We start from the raw sequence: 21,878 nt of genomic DNA, 5'->3' as shown, positions 1-21,878 counted from the left end.
TCAAAGTAAAATAGGAACAAATGCGAAGGTATTTAGACAAGTTACAGGTAATGCTGCATCAATACAAGGAATGGACCCTACAATACGTGCCCCGAGATCAGAACAACGAGGCTGATGCTCTGGCTAACTTGGAGTCCTCGGTTGATGACAATGAGTTCAGCTCGGGGACAGTAGTATAACTCATGAAGTCGGTAGTAGAAGAAGGTCACACCGAAGTAAACTCCACGAGTTTAACTTGGGATTGGAGTAATAAGTACATAGATTACTTGAATACTGGAAAATTGCCCTCAGTTCCTAAAGAATCGAGAGCTCTGCGTATGAAGGCTGCCAGGTTTAGCTTGTCTGAAGGGACTCTATTCAGAAGAACGTTCGACGGCCCACTGGCCATAAGCTTGGGGACAGGAGATATTGAATATGTCTTGAGAGAAGTTCACGAAGGCACTTGCGGGAACCATTCGGGAGCAGAATCTTTGGTTCGAAAATTAATCAGGGCCGACTACTACTGAATCTACATGGAGAAAGACGCGAAGGACTTTGTACAAAGATGTGACGGCTGCCAGAGATATGCACCGATGATCCATCAACCGGTAGATCTAATCCATTCGGTCTTATCCCCATGGTCGTTCATGAAATGGGGAATAAACATTGTCGGTCCCCTACCGTGAGCACCTAGTAAGGCTCAATTCATATTATTCATGACCGATTATTTTTTTAATGGGTCGAAGCTCAAGCGTTCGAGAAAGTCCACGGAAAAGAAGTCATTGACTTCATTTGAGACCACATAATATGCCGATTCGGAATACCGACCGAGATCGTAATTGAAAATGGGAAACAGTTAGTCGGCAGCATGGTAAATAAGTTCTTCGAAGATCATAAGATTAAGAAAATACTACCAACACCATACCACCTCAGTGGAAACGGACAAGCAGAATCTACGAACAAGACCATTCACCAAAACCTAAAAAAGAGGTTGACCTATGCCAAAGGGAAATGGAAGGAAATCCTCCCCGAAGTCCTGTGGGTGTACCGTATGACTTCAAAATCTAGTATCGGGGCCACCCCGCTCTCACTGCTCTATGGTGCCGAAGCCTTAATACCGGTCGAAGTGGGAGAACCCAGCCCCAGGTTCCAATATGCGACCGAAGATTCAAATGGCGAGGCCATGATCACGAACCAGGAACTATTGGATGAAAGGCGTGCGGCCGCCCTAGTCCGGATGGCCGCCCAAAAATAATGGATATAAAGATACTACAACCGAAGATCCAACCTTCGACACTTCAAGATCGGGGACTTGGTGTTGAGAAAAGTAATATTACACATCCGAGACCCGAACGAGGGGAAGTTGGGACCGAATTGGGAAGGACCGCGCCGAATCATCAGAATTACTGGTAAAGGCTCAAACAAACTCGAAGCGGGAAATAGTGTGCAACTACCAAACAATTGGAATATGACACTTAAAATGGTACTACTGCTAAGGTACGATCTCAACTACTCTTTTATCATGTTATGAATCAAACTAACACTTGCAGGCAACACTAAAGAATGGATGTGGCTATTATGTCTGAAAGCATGCGTTGCACTCTTTTTTTCTTGAACCGATTTTTTCCCAAAATTTGTTTTCCAGCAAGGTTTTTAACGAGGCAACAATAAAACGTGCTAACTTAGATTCGAAAGTCAGTCAAAAATCGGAGTCAATGGACGTTCAGAGCACATCAACAATATTCGATCCCTCTCAAGCTCGACCTCGAATACTGGGGGCCATCATCCCCGGGTTAGGGTTCTTAGTAAGGAAGGGAGAACACTTCGTACTTGAGTAGCTAAGGCTCGGTGGTTAGGATACATCATAAGGGCCAAACGGTCGTAAGAACCGTGCCCACATAGCCCACCTTAGCCATGATATAAATTTTTATCATGTACTTTACACATTGAAATGAAAGAAAGTTCCGTCTTGCTATTATACATTTTCTTGCCTCTTAAAACCCCGTATCCTAAGAGCCCAAGGGCTACCCTACTCAGGGACTATAGAGCCCAAGGGTTACCCCTACTCGGGGACTATCAAATCCAAGGGCTACCATTACTCGGGGACTATCGAACCCAAGGGCTACCCCTACTCAGAGACTATCGAGCCCGAGGGCTACCTCTACTCGGGGACTATCGAGCCCGAGGGCTACCCCTACTCGGGGACTATCATCCGAGAAAAGTTCAGATGAACCGGGCTACTAGATCCAGGGAGCACCAAACCTATTAGACGATGCCCAAAAACAAAAGGCTACGCCGCCAAAAAATGGCTCGGAGACGTCCGAAGCTCGTAATCAAAATAAAGGCCTTTATAAAAATTCAAAACCTGCTAAAAGGTTACCCTCGACAAAAGCACTGTCTAAAATCACTAAAGCATCTTGAAAAAACTTCTGATCGCACCGAGTTTTTAGAGCCTCGAGCAAACAAGCTTGCATCGAAGTCAGGCTCCGTTCGAACTTCTGAAAAAATGGACGCCTATAACTACATTGGACTCTATGCTAAGGCATTAGGAACATTGCAAGAATAGAAATTATTAGAAGATGCTAAAAAAGTAAAGACTCGGAATTGCCAGAAAGGGAATATTTTATATATTCCAGAATATACTTACAAAGGCCCAACAAAAATGGCCTCAAAATAAACAAAAATGTACATAAGACAAAACCAAACAAATTACTAACACATCTACGCTTGATCTTCACCAGGGCCCGACTCTTCGCCAGAGCCGTCGGAGCCTTCAGATCCTTTTGAACCCTCGGAGCCTTCGGTATTTTCGGGCTCATAAAGCTTCTTTGCCTTGGCTTCAATTTTTTTGGCTTCTCCGATCTCAGCCGATAGGTCAAATCCTCGGGCGTGGATCTCCTCGAGGGTCTCTCTGTGGGATAGTCGCTTTATATATTCAGCATTTTCCTTCAGGCGGACGTCGGCTGCCTCCACACCGGCCTTGTATTGGGCCACCATTTTGTCGGCGTCGGTGAAGGTCGTAGTCAACTTGGACTTCACTGCCTCGTATTCTCTACCGAGGGCATCCCTCTCTGTGACAACCAAGCTCAGTTGTGCTCGGAGATCGTCATTCAGCTGAGACCACTCATCAGCTTTCTCCTTCTCCACCCGGAGTTGGACCTAAACTGATGCCAGCTTCGCCTTGGCGGTTTCCTTCCATGAAGCCAGAAGGTCAATTTTGCTTTTCCACCCATCGGCTATGGCTTGAACCTCGTTCATCTCGGCTCGGAGTTGGGCAATCAGGTCGATCTTCTGTTGGACCTGCTAGGAGAGGACTTATCATATCTTGTTGGTCTGATGCATACAAGTATTGTTGTATGCAATATAGAAAATCTTAGACCAATACAGAAAACTTTGTTCTCGTAAGCAATAGTTTACCCATTAATATGAGGTATTCAATGCTAAACCGACTTGGATATAAACCATCATTATTAAGATGAACTGTCTTGATTACATAATCAAAGAATTATGCTTTTAATTGAGAAAAGTAATTTTAAATGCCAAATTGCAGATTGACAATAAACATACATGTAACCATCTTATATATGCATCTATAAGTGGATCACATGATAGGTGAATGTGCCCACATTCACCTTTTATATCTTTCAGAATTCAAGGGACTGTCCTAACTTTAGCTGGTATAATCAATTTAGTATGAGAACAAGCAACACAAGAGAATTTTTAAAGAATCTTCTAGTTCTTCAATATATGCTTATCACAATTCTCAATTAGCTCATCATACTTATATCGGATGGCAATATCGGTTATGCTGACTAATAACTTATTTGCACATATGCTATCTTTCAGTAAACTTCTGGTTTAGTATGGCATAAACTTTTGTATCAGTAAACTTCTGATTTACTGTGGCTACTTTTGTAATAGTAAATTTCTAGTTTACTGTAGCTGCTTTTGCCTCAGTAAAACTTCTAGCTTATTGTGACTGCTTTTGCATTAGTAAACTTTTGATTTACTGTGACACATGATGTAGTACAAATTGAAGAATAAGATGGGTAACTTCTCACATACATATTATTTTACCCCCTATGATTGTGAAAACATGAAGATGTTCAATCTTCCAATCATTTGTAGTCTCAGTATGATAGTCATTTGTATTAGTAAACTTCGGGTTTACTACACCATATATTTTGACCACAATCATATAATATGAATGACATATTTATATATAAACTCTTCGAGAGCATTCGTTTATTATCCACAATTTAATATTATTCGGACACTACTGGTGTCATGTGTCTTCTAAACAAATAGTTAGCTCTTCAGGACTTTTTGATATATTTTGTACTATCCAATATTGTTTAGACACTTCTGGTATCATGAGGGAAAATCATAATCAAATGAATAATATAAACACAATTCTAAATATATAAATGACAAAAATTAAGAATTTCGGCATTTTTACCGCCAACTTTGTGGCAGATGTCTCCTTCATGGAGAAATGCTATTATCATCTGAACGGGGAAATCAATAGCAACTAACCATAATATACTAATATGGTTATAGTAGAAAGCATTCTATAAGAATCCTTTTGCCTTAGATGATACTTAATAAAATTATCCAAGATGTTTTACGTACAATAGGTACGTGTGGCAATGATCATTATGCCACAAAAATAAGATTTATATCATCTGTTATTCTACCTCTTCAGGAGGTGAGTTGTGGTATTTCTTCATTCACTCTAGGGAATAAAAATGTGCTTCAAAAATAACTTTGAATAGCTCATTATTTTGTGTAAGCATAAGAAACCATCGCTCATAATATTTTTCTGCTTCAAGAAGAAATTTTAATTGTTTTACTACTTCAGGAGCAAATTTAAAATATAAAATATTAAATATATATTCTCACAATCATGTTACCTCTTCTAGAGTTAAGTTGTAATACATTTATATAAAGAGCGCGTTCATATTTACAAACTTTATTAATATTGTCTCATTCACTTCAGTGATTGAATTAATATTATCAAAAATTCCCATTCTTCAAGAAATGGAATATAATTATTTGAACGTGCATTAATCATATCAAATTGTGATGGCTTCGAAACTTTTTAAATATATTTGCTACTTCAGGAGCAAATCGAGGTATGCTTGTAATATGCAGAAATTTTTTTTTCTCTTAGTTATCTTTATTGTAACCATAGCAAGCCTAAAATATACCACTTCTAGTAGTTATAGGCATATACCACTTCTAGTGGTTAACAAAATTTAGTTACAATGAGATATACGAAACATAGTCATTTTTGGTGGTTGTATATTTCTTGCAACCTCTGCTGGAGTTTAAGTGGATCTAATAATGTTATCCACATTGTAATCCTTTTTAAAGATAATTAGGACGAAAACAAATATATACGTAGCACATAACCAAGCAAGTGATGATAAAGATATTAAATCAAATATAAGCAAAAAGCTCAAATTAATTTACACAAGTTTGGCCACTCCAAACGTAAGTGATATCTACATTACTACTGTCAAGAAGAAAAGCTCACCACTTCAAGGATATAATATGCCTTACGATACTTGGAATGAACAAGATCTAACCACGAACATAAGAGTGTCACCTTACATCGAAGGTGGACACTGAAATAGAAATTAAATTCGTAGTAAGTGCTCAAAAGACAGAGTCTCATGCTGATAACGTGTTATAAAATAAAAACTGTAAAGTAAATAAACCGAAGGTAAGTATAGAGAGAGACTGATATATTATTCGACTTCAAACTAATCTAATAGTGAACTGAAATCTTCTCTATTTTTAGAAGAAAAGAAGCAGTTGCGAAGCTTTTCAGGAAGCATCTGCGGGGCTTTTCTTGAGCTGCTTATAAGTTGTCTGCATGAGTTGCTCGCAACCTGCATGTTTAATAAGAAGTTGCTGCAAATTATTTCATTGAGTTGCTTGCAACCTGCCTGCATTAGCTACTTGGAGATAAACTTTAATGGAGCACTAAGAAAGATTATCTACAGCGGATTAATAAATGGATATCCACAATAATATTTTCATAACAAAACAACAAAAATTGTGTGGATGTAGGAATCATCTTTCCTTTGTGTTTTTCTTCTGAGAACAATATCTTTAGAAAAATGCTTGTGAGAAAATAAGTATGTTGGTTGTTTGAATATACTTTTGAAGGAAACCATTAGCTATAAAAATTTCGTCAATTGCCATACTGAAATCAACAGTTGAATTCACATTATCGATTAATCTATTGAGCCATTTTACTAATAGTAGAATATTCTTCTTCTGGGCTGGGGCATCATTCATTTTACTTGGATTTCAAGGTCATAGCTCCAGTTATACAAGTTCCCTTAACACTACTCAATTCCATTGTTGAGCCAACCTAAAGGTGGTAAAAGGGATGCAATATATTTTTTTTCTATAACCATGGTGTCCAAACCAATTTGAGCATCTTGACTAAATAATTGCCAGCTGCTTTGTTTTCGGATTGTCTCAATTGGGTCCTCCATTATACACTTAAAAACAAACCTGCATTGGAAACTCAAGATATTAGCATACATTTGTTATACCCTGTGCGTCCCAAGGTGACGTAATGAATATGAGACAGAATATTCTTCTTCTGGGCTGGGGAATCATTCATTTTACTTGGATTTTAAGGTCATAGATCGAGTTATACAAGTTCCCTTAACACTACTCAATTCCATTGTTGAGCCAACCTAAAGATGGTAAAAGGGATGCAATGTATTTTTTTCTATAACCATGGTATCCAAACCACTTTGAGCATCTTGACTAAATAATTGCTAGCTGATTTGTTTTCGAATTGTCTCAATTGGGTCCTCCATTATACACTTAAAAACAAACCTGCATTGGAAACTCAAGATATTAGCATACATTTGTTATACCCTGTGCGTCCCAAGGTGACGTAATGAATATGAGACTTGTTTATCATGATTTAAATGAGTTTAAAGTCATAATATATCTATATATGATATTTGGATAGAAAATATAAAGTTTGAAAAAAATCAGATTAAAGTTGCGGAAAAACTAACTAAAGATTTGCCTTGTAATGGAGCTTTTTGAGCAATAACTTTCGTGTGATATATAAGGTCTTTTTGGGACATATTATATACCAAATTAAATATCTACGAGTCTATTTTAAAACTCATTAAACTTTTCATCAATACGACATAGGAGTAGAGAGATATCCGTATTTTTGCGAGACTGTGCAAGCAGCTCGGTTGGGACCGACTTGAGATGGCCACCGACCCTACGTCTTTTAAAAGATATTTCAGCCTCATTTCGGGTTATTTCTCACCCAAATTTCATCCAAAAGCTCTCCAAAACTCTCCCTAACATATCCCAAGATACCAAGAACCAAACTCAAGGAAAATCAACTCAAATCATCATCAAAGGTCTTAAAGACTATAAGAGAATGCTTCTATGATATTGTGGTGTGATTGAGGGCTATTGTGAGCTAAGTTGAGATACGGTTTCGAGTTGTAGATGATGTCTAAGGTTAATCTTGTGTTCGTTGTGTTGTTTGAGTGAAAAACCATAAGATAGCACTTGAAAGAACATGGGATATGGTTGTCTTTTTGGTTGGACTGTTTTGTTGATAAATATATAGTTTGTGGTGGCTGGAAATTATGAGAAATAAATTGATAATGTTGTGGCTGTTGTTGTTAAGTTTTTTCTAGGAGTTAATTAAGCTGATTGAAGAAGAAAAGATGAAAAACAAGTAATTAGCGATAAACATTAAGGTGCTAGACATATGAGGCTGTTCTGGAAGACATTTTGAACTAGAAATAATATAGTACATATAAGTATGATGTTATGAAGGTTGTAAATTAATTTAAGGAATAAGAGTTGGATTCAATTTATATCTTGTTATGAGTAAAAACGAGCTTGCCGCTCAATATGATTATTAAGATAATCAGAGAAACTCATATTGGATTATATTGTTGTTCTTGTTATTGTTGGTTATAGTTGTTGTTGGGTTGTTGATGACCCTTAGTGGTCTTTGCGATGTATTAAAAATAGGGGAGTTTCTGCCCGATTTTCATTAATCCATACGACTAGCCAAATACGATGGTACGATATTATATGTTAACGGCAATATCATTTCACTTGTTGTAGATGCAAGAAGTTGTGTTAAGCTTGGTTGAGTAATAAGGAAGAGATCATACATGTATGTTAAGGCTATCCTTTCTTTCCTTTTGGCATGATCCATATGATACAACGAAAAGAGCAAGCATGCCACTTTCACGAATGATTCTATTCCTAGAAGTACTACCGTTACCTATGTTCTTGATTCCCCATATGTCCTACTATCATATCATCTGTTCATGGGTCTCATGACATTTCGAGAGATCTTATTGACTTATTTCATTATGCACTGCATTCATTTATACAATTATATTGACCCATGACCAGATGGCGTTATATATGCGTATAGTATATGTATATGGGGTATAGGGGAAAGGTTATGGCGTTATATACGCACCACCACCTGATCAGCTGGTATACGTTTATGATTTCGCCCACAGAGGCTGAGATGATATGATAGGATGCCCTCAGGGGTTTGATGATGTTATGTACGCATATACCTATGCATGATATGACATTTATACACATACGCATGACATTATAAATATTTTCATGATTCACAGAGCTATTCAGACTTAGAGGTTGAGTTCTTTACTCCATGTTTCTTTCATGCTTTTTATATATTGATTTTTATGCCTTACATACTCGATACATTATTTGTACTGATGCCCCTATTGCCTGGGGCCTGTATTTTATGCCCGCAGGTGCCGGTAGGCAGGCTGACGGTCTCCCTCCTTAGGATCCTAGCTCAGCAAGAGTTGGTGTGCTCCATTCGATCCGGAGCTGCTATTATGTTTTCGTACGATACTTTTGTATACATATAAGGGTATGACGGGGTCCAATCCCATCCTTTATATAGTTTTACACTCTATTAGAGGTTTGTAGACAGTCATCTATAGTTGGATAGTATGTGGCCTTGTCGGCTCGCCCTACTATATTTTGCATGTATGTATATATGTCTTTCGAGTATGTCTCCTCACGTAAGTTATTCACATGATTCAGCAGTTTAGGGGCAGATGTTATGCATGACCTACACTTATTTCATATTTATATCTTAGACGTATGCTTAAGGGTATTCGGTAGGTAGAACTCGGGCAGTCGTCAAAGTCCATTAGGTTGGGTCGTGACAATAGTAGTATCAGAGCAGTTCCATCCTAGGGTTGTCTGCAAACCGTGTCTAGTAGAGTCTTGTTTATGAGTGTGTTGTGCACCACACTTATAAATAGGAGGCTACAAGACATATAGGATGTTACCCTCCCTTCTTATCTTAGATCGTGCGATATAAGAATTCATTTTCCTAACGTTATGTTATGTTTTCAGCGATGCCCAAGAAGGCTACAGCTGCCCAGAAGGGCAAGTCCGTGGATGATGAGACTACAAGTCGAGCGCCACCAGTTACCAGGGCTCGGGGAGAGTCACATAGTGAGAATCCATCTTAGACTTCACATACCCTACCTTCTCCGGAAGAGATCCGAGGGGCACCAGCTCCAGCGCCAACCCCAGTACCCCCAGTTCCTCAGCCATAGGCACAGGGTCCAGAGATGAGAGATGCTATTCAGCTATTGACTCGATTAGTGGCCGCACAGGCTCGACGCCAGGAGGTAGGTATCGGTCATGCAGATAGGGCCATCAGTGTGAGGATTCACGATATCATTAATTTAGACCCTCCCATATTCACTGGAGCAGATCCAAATGAGGACCTTCAGGTATTTATTGATAGGTTGCAGAGAACTTTAAGGGTAATGAAGGCCACTACAACTAAGTCAGTTGAGCTAACTTCCTATAGACTTCGGGATGTTGTAGTTAATTGGTATGAGTTTTGGGAGTTGTCCAAAGGTGAGGATGCCCCTCCAGCAGTATGGCAAGAGTTTAGAGAGGCTTTTATTCGTCATTATTTGCCACCAGAGCTTAGACATGCCAGAGTTGATAGGTTCTTGACCCTTCGGCAGGGTAATATGAGTGTTCGGGAGTATAGCCTTCAGTTAGATTCTTTGGCTAGGTATACTCTCACTATTGTAGCTAATATGGAGGATCGGGTTCACCGGTTCGTGATGGGGTTGGAGCCGCACCTGCTTAATGACTGTATGTCAGTATCACTTCAGCCAGGCATAGATATTTCTCGTATTCAGGCATACGCTCAGGGCGTAGAGGAGCGTAAGTAGAAGAAGAGGGCCGATTGTGAGCATGATAGGGGCCAGAGTAGGAGAGCAAGATCTTCAGGTCCTTCTAGTGAGTTTTGAGGTGGTCAGCGATAGCAGTACCCGAGGTAACCAGCCTAACCATCGGCTAGTGCACCCCCTCAGTTTACCGGTAGGAGATTGGATAGTTCCACATATTCAGGGCCTAGTCAGAATTTCAGGGCCTCTAGTTCTCAGTATAGGGGTGAGTCAAGTCAGATGAGGCCACCCTTGCCACGATGTGCTCAGTGTGGTAAGCAGCATGTCGGGTAGTGCCTTGTAGGGTTAGGTGTTTGTTATACTTGTGGTTATCCAGGCCACGTTATGAGAGATTGTCCGATGAGAGGTGGTGCAGGTATAGCTCAGACAGCGAGATATGTAGCCAGTTCGTCATCATCAGTACGCCCCCCTGGGCAAGGTTTACAGGCACCAGCTGGTCGTGGTAGAGGCAGAAGTGGAGCATCTAGCTCGAATGGTCCTCAGAACTGTATTTATGCATTAACGGGTCGACAGGATCAGGAGTCATAACCTAATATTATTACATGTATATTATCAGTCTCCTCATATGATGTATATGCATTGATTGATCCAGGTTTCACCTTATCATACGTCACTCTATTGGTTGCTAGTAAGTTTGGGATAGAACTTGAGTTGATTAAACCTTTTGAGGTGTCTACACCTGTTGGGGATCTAGTGATAGCTAGACGGGTATATAAAGACTGTATAGTAGTAGTTCATAGTCATTCTATAGTAGCAGACCTGATTGAGTTAGATATGGTGGAATTTGATGTTATAATGGGTATGGATTGGTTGGCTTCTTGTTATGCTAATGTTGATTGTAGATCAAAGACGGTCCGGTTCCAGTTTCCAGGGAGCCAATTCTGAAGTGGAAAGGTAATATTGCATCGCCAAGAGGTAGGTTTATTTCCTATCTCAAGGCAAGGAAGATGATCAGAAAGGGCTATATTTATCACTTAGTTCGGGTACAGGATGTGAAAGCAGAGTCACTGACCCTTCAGTCTATCCCGGTGGTTAATGAGTTTCCCGATGAGCTTCCAGGCCTTCCGCTAGAGTGGGAGATTGAGTTTTCTATTGACACATTACCAGATACCCAGCCGATATCTATTCCTCCATATAGAATGGCACCTGCAGAGCTGAGAGAGTTGAAAGAACAACCGAGGGATTTGCTTGAAAAAGGCTTTATCATACCTAGTACATCACCGTGGGGAGCACCTGTGTTATTTGTAAGAAAGAAAGATGGTTCCTAGCGGATGTGTATTGATTATAGGCTGTTGAATAAGGCGACGATCAAGAATAAGTACTCGCTCCCGAGAATTGATGATTTATTTGTATCTGTTACAGGGTGCCAGATGTTTCTCGAAGATAGACTTGAGGTCTGGGTACCATCAGGTAAGGGTTAAAGAGAAAGATATTCCGAAGATAGCATTCAAGAGCAGATACAGGCACTTTGAGTTTTGAGTTATGTCATTCGGGTTGACCAATGCCCCAACAATATTCATGGACTTGATGAACCGTGTGTGCAGACCTTTTCTAGATCAGTTCGTGATTGTATTTATAGATGATATTTTGGTTTACTCCCGTTTAGAGGCTGGGCATGCAGATTATTTTACTGTACTCAATGTTCTACAAGAAAGGAAGTTGTATGCAAAATTCTCTAAATGTGAATTCTGGTTGAATTCTGTAGCCTTCCTTGGTCATATTATTTTAGGTGAGGGTATCCGGGTTGATACACAGAAGATTGAGGCAGTGAAGACTTGGCCTATACCCATGACACCGATGGAGGTTCGTTGCTTCCTGGGTTTGGCAGGTTATTACAAGAGATTTGTAGAGGGTTTTTCTTCTCTTTCAGCACCATTGACAAAGTTGACTCAGAAGGCAACTAAGTTTCAGTGGACTGATACTTGTGAGCGGAGTTTCCAGGCATTGAAGGAAAGATTGATTGCAGCACCGGTTCTAACACTTCTATAAGGAACCGATGGTTATGTTATCTATTGTGACACTTCAGGCGTTGGATTGGGTTATGTATTGATGCAACATGGTAAGGTTGTTGCTTACGCTTCTAGACAACTAAGAAACCATGAGAAGAATTACCCGACCCACGATTTAGAGTTAGCCGCGATGATTCATGCACTAAAGATGTAGAGGCACTATTTGTATGGCATTCATGTTGATATTTATACAGACCATAAGAGCCTTCAGTATATATTCAAGAAAAAGGAATTGAATTTACATCATAGGTGATGGTTGGAGCTACTGAAAGACTATGATATTGATATTTTATACCATCTAGGGAAGGCGAATGTAGTAGCCGACGCCCTCAGCCGTAGATCTATGGGTAGCCTATCATATTTATAGCCAGAGAAGAGTGAGATAACTCGTGAGATTCATCAGCTAGCTAATCTTGGAGTTCAATTACTAGATTCATGTGGTACCAGAGTTACTATTCAGGACACGACAACATCCTCTCTAGTAACTAAAGTGAAGGAACGCCAGTATGAAGATCCTGTGCTAGCTCACTACAGAGATATAACCCTTCAAAAGGAGAAGACACCATTTGAGATTACAGGAGATGGAATCCTCAGATATCGAGGTCGACTATGTGTTCCTAATATGGCAGGGTTGCACCAGCAGGTTATGAGAGAAGCTCACTATTCTTGTTATTCTATTCATCCAGGAGAGACGAAGATGTATCATGATATCAGGGGAATATACTGGTGGGACGGAATGAAGAAGGATATAACAGAGCTTGTTGCTTAATGCCCTAATTGTTAGCAGGTTAAGATTGAGCATCAGAAACCCGGTGGATTATTGCAGGCTATAGAGATTCCAACTTGAAAATAGGAAGTGATTAATATGGATTTCATCATAGGCTTACCTCGTACCCAGTGTAAGTTCGATTCTATATGGGTTATTGTTGATAGACTTACAAAATTAGCTCATTTTCTGTATGTCAGGACTAGGTATTTAGCAGAAGAATATGCAAGGCTTTACATTAAGGAGATAGTACGACTTCATGGTGTCACTATATCTATTATCTTAGATAGAGGTACTCAGTTTACAACTAATTTTTGGAGGTCCTTTCAAAAAGGATTGGGGACTCAGGTAAGTCTTAGTACAACATTTCATCCCCAGACAGACGGTCAGGCTGAGCGTACTATTCAGACACTGGAGGATATGCTACAGGCTTGTGTGATGGACTTCAAGGGTAGCTAGGATGATCATCTTCCACTTATTGAGTTTGCATATAATAATAGTTATCATTCCAGCATTCAGATGGCTTTATACGAAGCTCTTTACGGACGAAAGTGTAGGTCTCCTATCAGATGGTTATAGATTGGGGAAACTAAGTTAGTAGGACCAGAGTTGGTATAGCAGGAAGTTAAGAAGATTAAGCTTATAAGTGAAAGGCTATCAGCAGCTCAGAGTCGTCAGGAGTCCTATGCAGATATTTGACGACAAGACTTGGAGTTTCAGGTAGACGACTGGGTATTCCTAACGGTATCACCGATGAAAGGCGTTATGAGATTCGGTAAGAAAGGAAAGCTTAGCCCTCGGTACATTGGACATTATAAGATTAGACGCAGAGTAGGCCAAGTATCATATGAGTTAAACTAACCTTCCAACTTGGAGTTTGTACATCCAGTCTTTCATGTGTCTATGCTCCGTAAGTGTATTGGATATCAATCTAAAGTCATTCCAGTTGATGATGTTTAGGTTACAGAGCAGTTATCATATGATGAAGCTCCCATTGCTATACTAGATAGACAAGTTCGAAGATTGAGAACTAAGGATGTAGCTTCGGTTAAAGTACTTTGGAGAAATAATAATGTGGAGGAGATGATTTGGGAAGCTGGAGAAGAAATGAAGACTAGGTATCCTCACTTGTTTCCGCTTTCGGAGGAGGATCGGACTGAGACATCACAACCTTTAGGTACGTATATGATACTTGACTCTTATGTTAGTTATTATTATTAGTCGTGTGAGGCTATTGGTGTTATTGATGATTGTGGCCCTGTGTGGATTTGTATTGTTGGGTTTGCTGTGTGACAGGTTGGTAGTAGTACCGTTACAGAGGAGACTCTGGCAAAATTTCTATAGATTTTTGGGAGTTTAACATTCGAGGACGAATGTTTCTAGGGGGGAAGATTGTTACACCCTGTGCGTCCCAAAGTGATGTAATGAATATGAGACTTTTTAATCATGATTTAAATGAGTATAAAGTCATAATATGTCTATATATGATGTTTCGATAGAAAATATAAAGTTTGGAAAAAATCGGATTAAACCGTTCATCGATACGACATCGAAGTAGAGAGATATCCGCATTGTCGCGAGACTGCGCAAGCAAATCGGTTGGGACCCACTTGAGATAGACACCGACCATACGTCTTTTAAAAGATGTTTCAGCCTAATTTCGGGCCATTTCTCACCCAAATTTCGTCCAAAATCTCTCCAAAACCCTACCTAACATATTCCAAGATCCCAAGAACCAAACTCAAGGGAAATCAACTCAAATCATCATCAAAGGTGTTAAAGACTAAAAGAGAATGCTTCTATGATGTTGTGGTGTGATTAAGGGCTATTGTGAGCTAAGTTAAGATGGGGTTTCGAGTTGTAGCTGTTGTCCAAGGTATGTATAACATCTTTCTTGATTTTACCTAAGGTTAATCTTTTGTTGGTTGTGTTGTTTGAGTGAAAAACCATAAGATAGCACTTGAAAAAACATGAGATAATATTGTGGCTGTTGTTGTTAAGTTTTTTCTAGGTGTTAATTAAGTTGATTGAAGAAGAAAAGATGAAAAACAAGTGATTGACGATAAAAAGTAAGGTGCTAGACGTATGGGGCTGTTTTGGAAGGCATTTTGTGGATGTTTTGAACTAAAAATAATATAGTACATATAAGTATGATGTTCTGAAGGTTGTAAACTAATTTATGGAATAAGATTTGGATTCAATTTATATCTTGTTATGAATAAAAACGAGATTGCCGCTCAATATGATTGTTAAGATAATCAGAGAAACTCATATTAGATAATATTGTTGTTGTTGCTATTGTTGGTTATAGTTGTTGTTGTTAGGTTATTGATGACCCTTAGTAGTCTTTGGGATGTATTAAAAATAGGGGAGTTGCTGCCCGATTTTCTTAAGCCATACGACTAGCCAAATACGATTGTACGACATTATATGTTAACGGCAATATCATTTCACTTGTTGTAGATGCAAGAAGTTGTGTTGAGCTTGGTTGAGTAATAAGTAAGAGATCATACAGGTATGTTAAGGCTATCCCTTCTTTTAATTTTATATGATCCATATGATACAACGAAACGAGCAAGCACGCCTCTTTCAAGAATGATTCTATTCATAGAAGTACTAGGGTTACCTATGTTCTTGATTCCCCATATGGCCTACTATCATATCGTCTGTTCATGGGTCTCATGACATTCCTAGAGATCTTATTGAATTATTTCAGTATGCACCACATTCATTTATAAATGTATATTGACCCATGACCAGATGGCGTTATATACGCACCACCACCTGATCAGCTGGTATACGTTTATGATTTCGCCCACAGAGGCTGAGATGATATGATGGGATGCCCTCAGGAGCTTGATGATGTTATGTACGCATATACCTATGCATGATATGACATTTATACGCATACGCATGACATTATAAATATATTCATGATTCACAGAGCTATTCAGACTTACAGGTTGAGTTCTTTACTCAATGTTTCTTTCATGCCTTTTATATATTGATTTTATGCCTTACATACTCGGTACATTATTTGTACTGACTCCTCTATTGCCTGGGGGCCTGCGTTTCATGCCTGCAGGTATAGGTAGACAGGCTGATGGTCCCCCTCCTTAGGATCCTAGCTCAGTGAGAGTTGATGTGCTCCATTTGATCCGGAGCTGCTATTGGATTTTGGTACGATACGTTTGTATATATATAAGGGTAGTTTTACACTCTATTAGAGGTCTGTAGACAGTCATCTATAATTGGATTGTATGTGGCCTTGTCGGCTCGCCCTACTGTATTCCACATGTATATGTATATATGTCTTTCGAGTATGTCTCCTCACGTATGTTATTCACACGATTCAATAGTTTAGGGGCAGATGTTATGCATGACCTACACTTATTTCATGTTTATATCTTAAACATATGCTTAAGGGTGTTCGGTAGGTAGAACTCGGGCACTCGTCAAAGTCCATCAGTTTGGGTCGTGACAACATTCCATGCGACCAGGGGCGCATTTGCCATACGACATATAGGTACACATGAACCCAGTAACTTTTGCCTAGATAGTGTGTATGTGTTAAAAATTTCACTAAATATCTATAGATATTTAATTGTGAACCGAGTTATTATTATAAATTTACTTAAAGTTATCATAGGAACTCATAAAATTCAAATCTTGAATCTCCCTCTGCATGCGACATTACATATGCTAGCTTCCAGCATCTAAATAACAACATACCCATTATAATCCCATATAATGTAGTTTGGGGAGGATAGTGTATACGCAGACTTTACCCCTACCTTTGTGGAGGTAGAGAAGGTGTTTCCAATAGACCCTCGGCTTAGGCAAGCATAGGTACCACAATAATAACAAGAAACAAGATGGGACAACACCGAAAAACCATGTAAAAGTAGCATACACAACAAGATAGTAAGATGATCGAAATGTAAAAAAAATGACATGTATTCAAATAAGACTACTACCAACCAAATGCGAGAGTACGCACTAACACTACCTGTCTGAATAATCTAGACTACCTAACCTACTATCCTAATCTTCGACCTTCACACCTTCCTACCACACATCATGTCCTTGGTCAGCTGTAGCTGCGCCATGTCATACCTAATCATCTCACCCCAATTCTTCTTCGGCCTACCTCTACCTCTCCTGAGACCCTCCAATGTCAACCTCTCAGACCTCTTTACCGGAGCATCTGTGCTTCTCCTCCTCATATGTCCAAACCATCTAAGTCGTGCTTCTTGCATCTTTTCCTCAATAGGGGTCACACCCACCTTATCCCGAAAAACTTCATTCCGAATCTTATCTAATCTGGTGTACCCTCACATCCATCTCAACATCCTCATCTCTGCTACCTTCATCTTTTAGACGTAAGAGCTATTGACTGGCCAACACTCAACCCCATACAATATAGCCGGCCTGACCACCGCTCTATAAACCATGCCTTTAAGTTTTGGTAGTATCTTTTTGTCACACAAAACACCGAAAGCAAGTTTTCATTTCATCCATCCCGCCCTAATACGATGTGTGACACCTTCATCAATCTCCCCATCCCCTGTAAAATAGACCCAAGGTACTTAAAACTCCCCCTCCTAGGGATGACTTCTGAATCCAGCCTCACCTTCCCTTCCACTCCCTAAGTAGTACCGCTAAACTTACACTCCAAGTATTCTATCTTGGTTTTGCTCAATATTAAACCTTTAGACTCCAGGGTCTGTCTCCACACCTCTAATCTCGCATTAATATCATCTTGCGTCTCACCAATCAAAATAATGTCGTCTGGAAATAACATGCACCACAACACCTCCCCTTGGATATAGCGAGTCAGTACGTCTACTGCCAGGGCAAACAAAAAAGGGCTGAGTACCGACCCCTGATGCAACCCCATCATGATCAAAAAATGGTCCAAGACCCCCCCCACTGTCCTCACACAGATCTTCGCTCTCTCATACATGTCTTTAATCATCCTAATGTAGGCCACAGGTACCCCTCAAGCCTCCAAACATCTCCACAGAACCTCCCTCGGGACTTTAGCGTAAGCTTTTTCTAAATCGATGAACACCATATGCAAGTCACTCTTCCTCTCCCTATATTGTTCCATCAATATCCTAACAAGGTGAATGACTTCCGTAGTCAAACGTCCTTGCATAAACCCAAACTGGTTCTCGAAAATAGACACTCTTCTCCTCACCCTTAGCTCCACCACCCTCTCCCATACCTTCATAGTATGACTAAGCAGCTTAATACCCCGATAGTTGTTGCAATTTTGGATATCATCCTTATTCTTGTACACATGAACCATTATGCTCCATCTCCACTTTTCGGGCATCTTTTTCGTCCCAAAAATGACATTAAATAATCTAGTAAGCCACTCCAAGCCCGCCCTGCCCACACTCTTCCTAAACTCCACCGGGGATCTCATTTGGTCCGGTAGTGCTGTCCTTGCTCATCTTACGCATAGCACCCACAACCTCCTCAACTCTAATCCGCCTGCAATACCCAAAGTCGCAACGACTCTCGGAGGATCCCAAATCACCCAGAACAATGTCTCTGTTCCCATCTTCGGTCAGGGGCGTATCTATGTTAGCAAATGTGGGGCACATGTACCCATCCTCTTACCAAGTAAAAGCAGATTTTATGTACAAATTTTCAATGGTTTAGCCATATAGAGTAGATGGCACCCATGCTCAAATTCTGGTATTGGTGCCTCAGGTCGAGACCCCATTGACACACATTAATATAATACTACGTATTTAGTTTGTACCCCGTAGCACTTTTTTTATTTTAGTTCTATTTTTTTTCCTTCTTATCATTTTTTCTTTTTTATCTCCTTCTCCAAGTTTTCATGGTAAACAACAACTTAAGGAGTCAGAAATTAAACTACTTATTACTTCCATTGAGATTTGTCTTATCTTGAACCACTATAAATTGGTTTTATTATAAATAATTTATGTGACAATAAGATCTAAGTCTATGATGAGACTTGTTTAAATATTTTTATCCCAAATTATTGCTTAAACATATTTGAATTTCAATCAAATTATTAAAATTCTTTTTCAAAATTTATAGGATAAAATATACTTTTCTTTTTTTGGATAAGCAAGTCACATATAAAGAACTTGTCATATGCTCTAAGAGCTTTTTGATATTTTCATTTTCTTTTAGCTATAAAATTTGTAAAGTTTCAATTTTTACGGTATTAAATTTTCATTAGTATTCTACTTTTCCTTTTTATTTTGAATTATATGCTAAAGCCTGAACATGTTTTAAGATAAACATTATGCCATGATTGTCGAATTATAATTGATAATATCAATGACAAACACAAATTTAGAATAGTAAGATTATAGCTTATCTCGTTGAATAATGTGCAAAATTATTAATATGTCATAAAACACTAAAAGAAATATACATCACTTAATATTATGACAAGTATCGTGGTGCACCCATGGTCTTAAAATCGTGGACCCGCCTCTCTGTCCTCGTTCAAGAGACTATGGAAGTACGTTTGCCATCTCCGACGATATGCGCCTCATCCAACAAAACTCTACCTTCTTCGTCATTGATGCACGTCACTTCGTCCAAGTCGCAGGTCTTTCTTTCTCTCACCTTGGCTAGCCTAAAAACCTCTTATCCCTGCCTTTACCCTCAAGTTCTTCGTATAAACGACTAAATGCTGCAGTCTTAGCCGCCGTAACTATTAACTTCGCCTCCTTCCTAGCCAGCTTCCAGCATCTATTTTTTCAAAATTACCAAGAACCTTAAATGAATAAAAATAATAGGTGTGAGTTCCAGTCACCCCAAGAGCAAGGTGGGGAGTTCTTGGAGAGAGGGAGCCGAGAGTCTATCGGAAATAACCTCGCTACACACTACCCTCCCCATACCCCACTAGTGAGATTATACTGGATTGTTGTTGTTGTACTCTAAACCACAGAAGAGAGCTGACTCCCACATCATAAAAGAAAGAGTAAGCCCAAACTTCTTGTTAGATATAAAAGGTTACTTAAGCACAATGCAAAACTCATGCAACTAACGCAGTGAGCACAAAGCAACTTTTCTTTCTCCTTTTACTAAAGAATACCGTGGGCGCGCTGCATTCAGTGGCATACACCAATTTTTGGAGGGGTTCTCAAGTTGAGTGCCCCCTACAATTCCAGTTCTAATCTTTGATTTTTAATAGGGATATAAGTGAAATTAACTGGTAGACTTTGTGGGTTTTTCTATGTTAATCTTTCTGAATGAAAATGATAATTTGTTACTGCAGTTGGGAGTAACTTTCCTTTATTTATATTTTGGAAACATATACACAACATCCGAAGCTATAAATTCTTCCCATTTGATAATAATATGAGCCTACTGATATTTATAAGTTTGAACAGAACAATAAAAACCGAGTAAGATTATCCAGCGGAATGCCCCTGCTCATCTTACGTCTAGCCCCCCCAACCTCCTCAACTCTAATCCACCTGCAATACCCAAAGTCGCAACGGCTCTCGGAGGATCCCAAATCACCCAGAACAATGTCTTTGTTCCCATCCTCTTTCAGGGGCGTATCTATGTTAGCAAATGTGGGGCACATGCACCCATCCTCTTGCCAAGTAAAAGCAGATTTTATGTACAAATTTTCAATGGTTTAGCCATAGAGAGTAGATGGCACCCATGCTCAAATTTTGGTATTGGTGCCTCCGGTCGAGACCCTATGGACACACATTAATATAATACTACGTATTTAATTTGTACCTCGTAGCTCTTTTTTTGTTTTAGTTCTATTTTTTTCCTTCTTATCATTTTTTTTCCTTTTTTATCTTCTTCTCCAAGTCTTCAGGGTAAACAACAATTTAAGGAGTCAGAAATTAAACTACTTATTACTTGCATTGAGATTTGTCTTATCTTGATCCACTATAAATTAGTTTTATTATAAATAATTTATGTGACAATAAGATCTAACTCCATGATGAGACTTGTTTTAAATATTTTTATCCAAAATTATTGCATAAACATATTTGAATTTCAATCAAATTATGAAAAAAAAAATTCAAAATTATAGGATAAAATATACTTTTCATTTTTTGGATAAGCAAGTCACATATAAAGAACTTGTCATATGCTCTAAGAGCTTTTTGATAATTTCATTTTCTTTTAGCTATAAAATTTTCAAAGTTTCAATTTTTACAGTATTAAATTTTCATTAGTATTCTACTTTTCCTTTTTATTTTGAATTATATGCTAAAGCATGAACATGTTTTAAGATAAACATTTTGCAATGATTGTCGGATTATAATTGATAATATTAATGCCAAACACATATTTAGAATAGTAAGATTGTAGCTTATCTGGTTGAATAATGTGCAAAATTATTAATATGCCATAAAACACTAAAAAGATATACATCACTTAATATTATGACAAGTATCGTGCTGCACCCATGGTCTTAAAATCCTGGATCCGCCTCTTTGTCCTCGTTCAAGAGACTATGGAAGTAAGTCTGCCATCTCCGACGGATATTCGCCTCATCCAACAAAACTCTACCTTCTTCGTCCTTGATGCACTTCACTTGGTCCAAGTCACGGGCCTTTCTCTCTCTCACCTTGGCTAGCCTAAACAAACTCTTATCCCCGCCTTTACCCTCAAGTTCTTCGTATAAACGACTAAATACCGTGTGCGCGCTGCATTTAGTGGCATACGCCTATTTTTGGAGGGGTTCTCAAGTTGAGTGCCCCTACAATTCCAGTTCTAATCTTTGATGTTTAATAGGGATATAAGTGGAATTAACTGGTAGACTTTATGGGTTTTTCTAACTGCAGTTGGGAGTAACTTTCCCTTATT

The 21,878-nt window shown here is 39.0% G+C and overlaps 1 non-coding gene across 1 annotated transcript; it reads left to right on the top strand.

Moving 5' to 3' along the window:
- Positions 1-20,079: 20,079 nt before the first annotated feature.
- LOC142177710 (U5 spliceosomal RNA) lies at positions 20,080-20,195 on the top strand. The gene has a single exon (XR_012706274.1). It is a non-coding gene; the product is annotated as a U5 spliceosomal RNA (small nuclear RNA).
- Positions 20,196-21,878: the final 1,683 nt, after the last annotated feature.

Source organism: Nicotiana tabacum, chromosome 23, assembly GCF_000715075.1.
Source record: "Nicotiana tabacum cultivar K326 chromosome 23, ASM71507v2, whole genome shotgun sequence".
Classification (NCBI taxonomy): domain Eukaryota; kingdom Viridiplantae; phylum Streptophyta; class Magnoliopsida; order Solanales; family Solanaceae; genus Nicotiana; species Nicotiana tabacum.
This window is presented reverse-complemented; position numbering and strand designations above follow the sequence as displayed.